Source organism: Corythoichthys intestinalis, chromosome 4 (genome assembly GCF_030265065.1).
Source record: "Corythoichthys intestinalis isolate RoL2023-P3 chromosome 4, ASM3026506v1, whole genome shotgun sequence".
Classification (NCBI taxonomy): domain Eukaryota; kingdom Metazoa; phylum Chordata; class Actinopteri; order Syngnathiformes; family Syngnathidae; genus Corythoichthys; species Corythoichthys intestinalis.
In genome coordinates this window covers 40,532,331-40,542,595 of record NC_080398.1, presented here as the reverse complement: position 1 = coordinate 40,542,595, position 10,265 = coordinate 40,532,331, and positions in this window count along the sequence as shown.

The window sequence follows — 10,265 nt, the reverse complement described above, 5'->3', positions numbered from 1 at the left end:
ATAAAATATCGTTTGGGAGGTGTGACAGTAAAGGTGAAGTCGACAGTTTTACCATTATGGAGAAATTTTGCCATGTCGTACTGAATAAATGCATTTATATTGTTTCACATTCCATTTGGCACAAGACTGTTACTTATCATGGGCATACCATTTATTTTGCAATTGGGGAAAAATGCATGGATTAAAAGAATATCCTGTAAAAATATTGGAGTAGAGAGACTGAAACAATGACATTTTGTGGCTCTCTTCATCGCATTTTCCTCGTTCTGAATAACTTCCATTCACTGGGCTGAATAGTAAAACAGATTATTAAACCATTCTCCTGCCGACATCATCCACCTGTTGGGGACGCTGGAGCCCTATAATGGTAGGCGTGGCTACCGGCAGATTAAAAGACTAATTTCTCGTCATCTGCGCTTTGCCAAATTGTTGTATATAGTTGAATTGTCTCAAAATCTTGATTGCAATTCACATAGTAATGCTATTTAAGACTTTTTTTTCTCCTGTCATACGCACTTTAATGACATTTGTCATAAGCATTCAGTAATGCCCATGACAGTGTCATGTCATAATCATGACGGTCCTATGAAAGTCTTATGGCCACTGTCAAATGAAGCGTTACCCATTAAACCAAATAAATCAACAAATATGCCACACTGGACTATAAGCCGCAGGATTGAAAATGAAGGAAAAAAGTAGCGTTTTATCGTCCGAAAATTACGGTACATGCAAGTTGCAAGTTATGCAAATTGGGTGTTGAGGTCATTTAGCGACTTTTAGGACAGCCAATAGCTACTTTTCTGACTGGGGAGTCGTCAACACTGGTCACAGGTGTCGCCAGTTGTATTTTTACCATCATTGAGGTGAGTTGGATAGCATTGCTAATTTGCTATTAGCTTAGCGCCACAAAGCTAACCATTTTAATTAGGGTTGTTCCGATCATGTTTTTTTGCTCCCGATCGTTTTAGTTTGAGTATCTGCCCATCCCGATATTTCCCGATCCGATTGCTTTTTTTTTTTTTGCTCCCGATTCAATTCATATCATTCCCGATTATTTTTCCCAATCGTATACATTTTGGCAATGCATTAAGAAAACAATGAATAAAACTCGGACGAATATATACATTCAACATACAGTACATAAGTACTGTATTTGTTTATTATGACAATAAATCCTCAAGATGGCATTTACATTATTAACATTTAACATTTCTGTTAGAGGGATCCACGGATAGAAAGACTTGTAATTCTTAAAGGATAAATGTGACTTTGTATACTGTTACTAAATATTGCCATCTAGTGTATTTGTTGAGCTTTCAGTAAATGATTTTGTAGCCATTTAACTGTTCTGCCCAAATGCATGATGGGAAGTGCAACCATGATTGTGCGTAGTGGCACCAATTGATATATCTTCTCTGCGTTGGGAAGTAACATAGGGTGTTAAGGAAAAGATCAACCACTACCGTTCTTCCCCACATTGCTTCCCACAATATTTCTAATTGTTGAGAGAGGGATTTTAAGGCTTTAGCTAATTAAAAAGAGGCTCCAAAGCCTGCCAAAATTCTCTCTACTCATTTTACGCTGCCTGTTTGCTCTATTTATAGGTAAAACGGCACCATTATAGATTGAACGTGACAATGCCTGAGTGGGTCGTGCAGCGCATGCGTTAATTGCGTTAAATAATTTAACGTGATTAATTTTTGAAAAATTAATTACCGCCGCTTACGCGATAAATTTGATAGCCCTATTTTAAGCCAAAACCAAAGACTCTGGATGAATGTAAGACATTTTGTCTGTAACGTTAAATACAATTCGAAAACGATTTAATTAAAAAATATATATACAGTGCCTTGCAAAAGTATTCGGCCCCCTTGAATCTTGCAACCTTTCACCACATTTCAGGCTTCAAACACAAAGATATGAAATTTAATTTTTTTGTCAAGAATCAACAACAAGTGGGACACAATCGTGAAGTGGAACAACATTTATTGGATAATTTAAACTTTTTTAACAAATAAAAAACTGAAAAGTGGGGCGTGCAATATTATTCGGCCCCTTTACTTTCAGTGCAGCAAACTCACTCCAGAAGTTCAGTGAGGATCTCTGAATGATCCAATGTTGTCCTAAATGACCGATGATGATAAATAGAATCCACCTGTGTGTAATCAAGTCTCCGTATAAATGCACCTGCTCTGTGATAGTCTCAGGGTTCTATTTAAAGTGCAGAGAGCATTATGCAAACCAAGGAACACACCAGGCAGGTCCGAGATACTGTTGTGGAGAAGTTTAAAGCCGGATTTGGATACAAAAAGATTTCCCAAGCTTTAAACATCTGAAGGAGCACTGTGCAAGCCATCATATTGAAATGGAATGAGCATCAGACCACTGCAAATCTACCAAGACCCGGCCGTCCTTCCAAACTTTCTTCTCAAACAAGAAGAAAACTGATCAGAGATGCAGCCAAGAGGCCCATGATCACTCTGGATGAACTGCAGAGATCTACAGCTGAGGTGGGAGAGTCTGTCCATAGGACAACAATCAGTCGTACACTGCACAAATCTGGCCTTTATGGAAGAGTGGCAAGAAGAAAGCCATTTCTCAAAGATATCCATAAAAAGTCTCGTTTAAAATTTGCCACAAGCCACCTGGGAGACACACCAAACATGTGGAAGAAGGTGCTCTGGTCAGATGAAACCAAAATTGAACTTTTTGGCCACAATGCAAAACGATATGTTTGGCGTAAAAGCAACACAGCTCATCACCCTGAACACACCATCCCCACTGTCAAACATGGTGGTGGCAGCATCATGGTTTGGGCCTGCTTTTCTTCAGCAGGGACAGGGAAGATGGTTAAAATTGACGGGAAGATGGATGCAGCCAAATACAGGAACATTCTGGAAGAAAACCTGTTGGTATCTGCACAAGATCTGAGACTGGGACGGAGATTTATCTTCCAACAGGACAATGACCCAAAACATAAAGCCAAATCTACAATGGAATGGTTCAAAAATAAACGTATCCAGGTGTTAGAATGGCCAAGTCAAAGTCCAGACCTGAATCCAATCGAGAATCTGTGGAAAGAGCTGAAGACTGCTGTTCACAAACACTCTCCATCCAACCTCACTGAGCTCGAGCTGTTTTGCAAGGAAGAATGGGCAAGAATGTCAGTCTCTCGATGTGGAAAACTGATAGAAACATACCCCAAGCGACTTGCAGCTGTAATTGGAGCAAAAGGTGGCGCTACAAAGTATTAACGCAAGGGGGCCGAATAATATTGCACGCCCCACTTTTCAGTTTTTTATTTGTTAAAAAAGTTGAAATTATCCAATAAATTTTGTTCCACTTCACGATTGTGTCCCACTTGTTGTTGATTCTTGACAAAAAATTAAAATTTTATATCTTTATGTTTGAAGCCTGAAATGTGGCGAAAGGTTGCAAGGTTCAAGGGGGCCGAATACTTTTGCAAGGCACTGTATATATATATTTAAAAAAGGCATGTCTGATATTTTTTTGCCGATTCCGATACTTTGAAAATGACGTTATCGGACCCGATCGATCGGCATCACCTTTACTTTTAATGATTCTTTCGCATGTTGTGGTGAGGCATGTGCGACTGACTAGCTCACATTGTATACATGTGCTATGCTGACAACAAAGAGTCGAAACCATCCACTTCTGGAAATATTTAAAACACACATAACTCAGAGTCCAGGAGTTTGAAGCTCAAAGCCGCAGCAGAGAAACAGGGATTACACTAGCATGCTAATAACATTTTGAAGTCTTAAAAAGACACAAACTTAAACGCGGTATACAATTGTAATGCCACAAAGTTACAGGAATCTCTATTTAAGGTGACACTGTTGTCTAATGTGTGGAATCTAGTTTTACTAGGTCGTATAAACTCGTAGCACACGTAGCCTGGGGTTGCAGAATCCACATTGAATCAAATGTCAAGCGTGCATCGGACGTCATCGTACCTCCGAGCACTTTTCATGGCCTCCTTTTGATGTTCAAAGTAGGCTCCCCCGCCTTCATCTCTCTTTTTGGGTCGTGCCAGATGTGACCTGTATGGACAGAAGTGCTGAGCGAGCGCACCTTTCATGACAATGAAGTAAGAGTTATAGTCTACTACACGGAACACAGAGAGACGGAACGCCTTGGAAAGTGACTCAAAGCCAAACCTGAAGTCTGGTGTACAGGAGGAACTATTTTAAAATTCCTATTATTAGGATTAAAACAGCATGTAGGGCAAAGAAACAACTGCAGCAAAGGCATCTTGGCTTCCACCTGAAACTCATTTTTCGGCATAGACAGCAAGACATATTATACAGTAACACAACGTCACTTTTTGGAAATTATACACAATAGAAGAACCTCAGTCTACTTAGAAGGGTTTTTCAGGTCACGTTACAGCTATTTGAGTTCTTAAACTTTTTGTGGTCAGAAGTTGAGCACTTAGCTCAGGAATGCCCGGTTAAACCATGAAGTTGTTGAGGTCAACAGATGACTTTCTAAAAATGTTTTCGTCTCCAAAATTAAAAAAAAAAAAAAAAAACTCCCAAAATAAATAATAAGTAGACAACTTGGTGATTATACACACTCAGCATGCAGTGTTGTCAGTAACGCGTTAGTGTAATCTGATTACTTTTTTCAGTAACAGGTAATCTAACACGTTCATTTTTCTACACCAGTAATCTGATCAAAGTTAGTTTCCTTAGTCTCTGCAAGTCTGCATTACTAGTTTTTCATTGCTTCATAACGCATGTAGAATGAAGAATATTGTACTCATGTACGAAGAGCATTTTGAATAAAAAATGCTAAAATAAAAGCCTTCCGGTACGTGTTTCCATGACAACCTCTTAGCTATTTCCTGTTTTGGTCTCGCGTCACGTGCTGTGGGACTGAGGCGGGTGGGCATTCGCGCCGAGTGTTGAGACGTTGCGAGGGAATGTTGATCTGTGGGTATCCATGAATGACGGTGAGTATTTTTCCTTCATTCAGGAGAGTATTAGCAAAAGGTTGGACCCCCTACATGTGCGGCCGTTTCGTAGCTTTGCCGTAGCAACGACGGGCAGTCATCGCTCTAAGTTGGCAAGCTTTGTTTACATCATACGCGTGTTCAACATTTATGCCGTGAGGTGATATGTTCGTTTAGCATCTGTGGGATGTGTTATTAGTCCGATTGAGTGTAAAGTGCTTAGTTGCCGCCACGTTTTGTGGCCAAATTGACCGCGTGTGCGTTGAGAGGAGTACTTCCGGGCTGTGCACGCGAATCCGCGCCAGCCACCACCTCTGTGTTTATTGCACTGTACAATCCACTTGTGTGTTGCTGATTTTGTGCCGTCATTTATATTGGCACTGATATGCTGTTAACCATAACCCGAAATTCAGAAGTTTTGACATGAGGCTTGATCGTGACTTGGGATTTTTTTTTTTTTTTTAATCAAATAATTGCATACCTGTCAACCCGATTGCATACCTGTCAATCTTAAAAATAGTGACGTATGCCCTTACAAAATAGTGATTAATCTAACAACGTTTTATAGAGCGTGCAATATGAAACAAAAATAAACCTCAATTTTTTAAAATAATATAAATTTATTGGTAATATTGTCAAATGGATGAATGAAAGAAATCCAAGAAACTATATTTATACATTTTTCATACACTTTTATAGCTTGAGTAAAATTACAGTGCATAACAATATTTTCGTTGACGAAATTAAAAACCTCAATTGATAAAATTAACTTATCGATCCAATCTTTGAGTCAGGCAACAATTCTTTTGCTACAGCAAAACTGTGGTCCTTTTGTTATGAACTAAAATTATACAACATAAAATATAGAATATAAATGAATACTACATCACATTTGTAAGACATGAATACGTAATAACATAAATAATAGCTCGTATATAAATAAAATAAATTCAAATGAGTTAAAACACCTGAAACTAGAAACTGCAATTTCGGGAGAAATTACTTCTGGTCTTTGCCATGTGGAGATACAGATCTTAGCCCCAGCCTAGGTTGGTTTGGGGAGAATTTGGGGACAATATTAGGTCACTTCCTGTCTATTTGGGGACATTTATGGGGACATTTATTTGGGAACGCTTGGGAGGCGTGGCCTATTCATATCAGGTCATTTGGGAGCATTTGGGGGCGTGGCCTAGTCATATCAGGTCATTTGGGAACATTTAAGGGCCGTGGCCTGATCATATCAGGTCATTTGGGAACATTTAGGGGGCGTTGCCTGATCAAATAAGGTCATTTGGGAACATTTGGGGGGCGTGGCCTGATCGTATCAGGTCATTTGGGGGCGTGTCCTATTGATATTTGGTTATTTCCTGTTGATTTGGAAAACGGAAAATTTTTTGGGGCCGTTTGACAAAAAGCCACAGTCGCACGAAAATTCCGGACGTGTCGATACCTGAACGGTGCCGATCGGTGCAGCGGTACAGGCTGTGCGGTGCGTCGGAAAAATGCGGAAAATAAGTTGATTAATAAATAAATAAATAAATAATAAAGTCGCAAAATAACATTATCTGGGTTTGCCAAAAGGCAAAGACCAGATAATTAAATAATAAGAATAATACAAAAATCCTGCTTACACAATTAAATGTATCAATTTCTGCGTGGCGCTTTAACTTGAGAAAAACATCAATAAAGCTTTAGAAAAATGTTCATAAGGGAAAAAGATGCATTGAGGCATTTCATTTGTAAAAAAAAAAAAAAAAGAAAAAAAAAACTTGTTAAAACTTTCTCATTGGGATTGCTTTACTCTTTACTCAGAACGGAGAAATGCACGAAAAAACGTACAGATTTTGAACGTACGGCGTACTTATTTAAAAATCAGTGCTCACTTGTACAAATTACGCCGAAACCGTACAACTTCACAGATATGTAAGTGCGCCAAAAAGGTTAACAATCACTGCTTTAGTGGATAACTTCAAGCAATGCAATGCAAGCTGATGGGTTTATTAGAATGACAGCGTCATCTGCTGGTAAATATACACACACGCAATAGGCCAGGAATCCAAAGCAGTTAGACAACTTGGCACTAGAGGACGCTGTTGTTTAATTTGAACAAAAAAATGAACTAGTCATAGTTTACAATGGTATTGATTTTTTATTCATGCAGGCCCATTGACCAAAATGCGAATTTGTTAGAGTTAGGGTAGGCAGCAGGGAGCGGTTCTTCTAATCTAATCCGTTATATTGTAGTGAGGAAGCGGATGGGTGTTTACATCATTTGTGAACTTCCTAAATTGTTTAAATGATTGACACAAAACTGCCTCGTTTCCCATCAATGCTGGGATTTCATCATGTGTGTCAATGGTGCAAGGTTCTTTCAAGTATAGATCACTAGGAAGGATGAATGAGGCAAAGTACTGTGTGTGCATCAGTGTTGTGTTTGGCAACCCTCTTAAATTTCGCCTTCGTCTTTTGGATGATAATACTTATTAGTGTTAGTCATATTTTAGTCATCTCAAAATGTGTTTGTCTAGTTTTCGTAGACGAAAACCAAGTCTAATTTCGTCTAATTTTAGTCGACGTTTACTAAAAAATGTTTTCTCTGTAAAATTAAAAAATTACTCCTAAAATGAATAAATAAATAAATGTTTCCAGCTATTACGAATGAACATTGACGGACATACCGCATTCTTTACATTCTACATCTTTACAAGGACAATGCCAACTTGGTGATAATACACACCCAGCAGGGGAACAGTACAATATTTTTCAATTAATTATACCCACCTGGACATCATTAACTGTATGTTAAAAAAAAAAAAAAAAAAGTTGGGCATTAGACTAATGCTAACACGGTGTATGCTAACGCTACAAGTTACATTTAGTGTGTGATGATCACTCAGCACAGACCTTTAAAAGCTAAAGCAAAATTGCATATTTTCCCTGGCCAAGATAAGAAAAAAAATCTTACCGTGTCCTCAAGCCTTGACAGTAGAGGATTATGCCGAGTTGAGGGGGGGGTTCAGCATGTCAAATGAGTGACACAACCAGAGACTGCTACGATGCAGGCTAACTGCATATAAAATGTTACTCATTCTGAAGATGTGACGGAAACTAGTCCACATTTTCGTCTTGTTCTCGTCTCATTAGCCAAAAATTGGCATTTGTCTCCATCTGTTTTAGTCCCCCAAAACACATTTTTAGCTCGTTCTCGTCGTCGTCATGAAAAAAGTGTTTTGACTAAATATTTTCGTTATCGTCATTGTTGACGAAAAGAACACTGGTGTGCATTAGGGGTGCACGTTATCCATTTTTTGAAACCGATACCGATATCGATAACTTCCTGCTCCTCAAAGCCGATACCGATTTTGATAACCGATATTAAATATATTTTTTTTAAAATGTATAACCTGAGTTTTTGAACACCTGGAGGTTTAAAAAAAGAAATAGTGGTGGATTGAACATAGGTTTGCCTTTGATCTCACCAGATTTTTCATAATGACATTAACAAAAAAGTGTGTTTCACTTCTGCACTGCCCGACAGCCAGCTAAGAATGAATGTACTTCCATAAACCACAAAGCTTGGTCTTTTCTTGCTTTTATGGGAAGACACTCGTCTTAATATTGTGAAAGTACAACAGAAAAATACACATATTCAATACTCAATATACAACAAACTGCACAATACACTTATATACTGTACACAACTATTATATGTATAGCATAGCACACTAGCTTGAGCTATTAAAGCATTGGCTGGCTTCCATAACACAACTTATGAAGTTCTGTACATATGACCCTTCCCCACAGAAGCAAACTTATATTGCAAATCCATGTTATAGTAAACATAAAATACTTACATATATTTCCGAGGCGGAAACGTATCAGAAAGCATTCACGACTGTCAATGCTACTGCTAGACACCGCAATGTGTAAGTGATTGAACCAAACTACTGTAACAAAAAATAGACGCAGTGAATTAATCTGACCAGCAGGTGGGAGCAATGCCCCGCAAATGGTCAACTGATTTCCAATACTAGTGTGTAACCTGTAAAACCAGAACAGTACATATTATCGGTCCTATTATAATATTATTGGATTTATCGGGATTACGTTATAATTCCTATTATCGGACCAATAATTATCGTGCACCAGTAGTGTGCATCCACCAGTAAATGTTGAACACCTGATAAGAAATATATTAGGACACCACAAAACATTTTGGTGACATGCATATGGTTAGCAAAAGATTGCTTCTCAATGATCTTCCAATTAGTGCTGCAAAGATTAATCGATTAACTTGAGTAGTTCGATTAGGAAAAAAGCTTCAGATCAAATTTTGCAGCTTCCGTGTATTCGTTTAATTAGAGTGGTGTTGCAATGGTATGTTTTGAAAGTGTTTGCATTTAGTTTTATTGATTTGGGTGGATACACTGCCCTCTAGTGGCAACAGTAAATATGACATAACTAATTTAACATGGCTGAAACCAGCCGCTCCCTATTAAGACCAACATAAGGTAGGTTTTTGTTTGAGCTAATATTTCTTTTATGCTTTCGTAATTTCGTTTAGAGGTATATTTAGCCGTTTTTATATTTAGCCGTTTTTGTGGGAATGTGTTTAAATGATTTGTTGAGAGCATTATAGGAAAAAAATCATTTTGTAGCATTTAAAGGGCAACTGAAGAGATTTTCGGATTTCGCTCTTGAGTGTTTTACTCGGTTGAATTGTATTAAATGCATCATTCGCTGTCTCAAAAAGTCACATAAAAAAAAAAAAATAACAATTGACCGCATAGTTTTTGAGTTATGGCCATAGCAACACCATAGCAACGAGGGAAGCACCGCTCTGCCGACCGCTACCTGATGACGTAGCTTCCAGGGAGCGTCGCCACCACTCTGAACACGGAAATATAGCACCACGCTATCCTCGCCATATATTGCTAACATTTTCTGGGTTTTACTCGCGAGATTCGTCATGCCATCTCGATGTGAAGCGATGATTTGCTCACAGGAAGACTCGAGACTCTATGAGTGCTCCAAAAAAACTTCTCCTGCAAAGGTTTGGACCGTTTTTGTGAGCATGCATACAGGTCCCCAATTGGCTCATGGTTTTCATCATTTCAGCGATGACAGCTTTGAAAACCTACAACAATGCAACCTTGGTTTTAGAAAGACGTTGGTAGACCCTCTGATTTTAAAATTTGATGCACTTCTGTTGATAAATGAGGGGGACTGCTACTGCCTGTTTGTTGAAGCGCGACATTTTTTTTTGTTGCTGTTGCCCTGTCATAAG